The sequence below is a fragment of the Cynara cardunculus genome, assembly GCF_001531365.2.
Source record: "Cynara cardunculus var. scolymus isolate 2C chromosome LG 16, CcrdV1, whole genome shotgun sequence".
Lineage (NCBI taxonomy): Eukaryota > Viridiplantae > Streptophyta > Magnoliopsida > Asterales > Asteraceae > Cynara > Cynara cardunculus.
Window position 1 is genome coordinate 9,936,754 of NC_037543.1, and position 1,864 is coordinate 9,938,617.

Below are 1,864 nucleotides of genomic sequence, written 5' to 3' on the forward strand. Positions count from 1 at the left end.
CTTGACACTTCTTTCGAATAATCTTTCGGGCTTTCATTACTGACAGAATACTATTGCGATGATTCTGACGGACACCATAAATAATAACTGTTCTCTGGTCTGGCAAAATAATTTTGATCATCTTCTGATTACAATCAATGCTAGCCTGATACTTTGCCAACCAGTCCATACCCACTACTATGTCAAATTCTTTCATTGGCATAGAAAATAACTGGATCGGAAGTTCAGAGTTTTCAATGACAATAAGACAATCATTGAACACACTAGTAACAGTTTCCTGATTATTAACTGTATCAACTACTAATTTATCATCAAGCAGCACAAAATTCAGACATGCAGTTTGGGCAAACAATGGTGATACAAACGAAAATTTGCACCAAAGTCAAATAACACTTTAGCACGTATTGAATTCAGGAGAAAAGTACCTGTTACTACATCTGGCGATGCTTCTGCCTCATTCTTAGTCATTTGGAAGGATCGTCTCCGCGCCCCTCCTTGTCCTCCTTGGTTCCCAGTAATTCTTCCACGATTACCAGATGCATTACTTCCCATTGTTAACTGCGGATTTCTTAGCAAGGGACAATTCGGTCGAATGTGATCCGGAGAGWTGCAATTAAAACACCTTTTGTTGGTTGGGCAATTTCTGGACAGATGGCCTGCTTCACCACACTTGTAACATTTCCTTGGATCCATCTTATCATTACCCTGATGAACTTTCACACTGCTCTTTTGTTCAGATCGGTTGTCATATCTCACAGTCTTGGGTCCTCGAAAGGATGAAGGTCCTTCCCATTTTCGTTTTTGAACAACCTTCCCTTCTGATTGTCTATTCTTGTTTCTTTCAGTCACCTCAGCTGACTCTACTATCAGTGGAAAGGTATTGGGGTTCATTGCAATAACGAATTCCATTATTGAGGGCTTCAGACCCCAAATAAACCTTTCTATTTTCCTTGATTCAGTTGAAACATAATGTTCGGCAAAACGAGAGTATTCAATAAATTTTTCAGTATACTCCCATACTGTTTTATTTCCTTGTTCTAGCTTCAGGAAATCTTCCTCCATTTGTCTCACAGCCGTTTTAGGACAGAACTGATTCTTGAATCGATCCACGAATTCTATCCATGACATAGTCTGTAAAACATCCGTTCTGGTAGACGATTCCACTTCCCACCAGAATAAAGCATTTAACTTCAATACTGAAACAACAAATCGTACTTTATCTGTTTCTGGGCACCGAATGGTGTTGAATACAGATTCCATCTCCTTGATCCAACACATTGCCTTCACCAGATCTCTTTCTCCAGAAAAAGTTGGTGGTTTACACGCTAAGAATGTCTTAATATCTCCTTCTTTATTATGAGTAATTGGAGTACATGGATAAACTTCTACTCTTTCTGTTTCCACCCTAGCTGGTATCCCCATAATAGATATCAGAGTTTCTCGTAATTTCCCCATTTCCTCTGCTAACACATCTCGGGTTATATATTCTGGGTGTGATATTGTTCCTCCCTGAACATTCCCAGAGTGTGATTCTTCCTGCTTAGAATGTATTTCAGCCCGACTCCTTCCCTGAGACTGACTTCTTCCTCTTACTCGTCCTCTTGGTCTTCCTCGATCTCTATTTCCGGCCGTACTAGTTGGAAGATTAACCAAATATTCTTCCCTTTCCTCAGATTCTGGACGAGCTATTCTTTCAGATCTTCTAGTTCGGTTAGACATCTGTAGAATTTAATATTAATATTCACGTATTCACATTCCCAAATATAATAAAGTATTGAAGTTCAGATATGTACCTGTAAATTTATAATTACACTGGCCAGATGTAATTAAAATTTACCTTACACACTGTTCTTTCAACTTATCA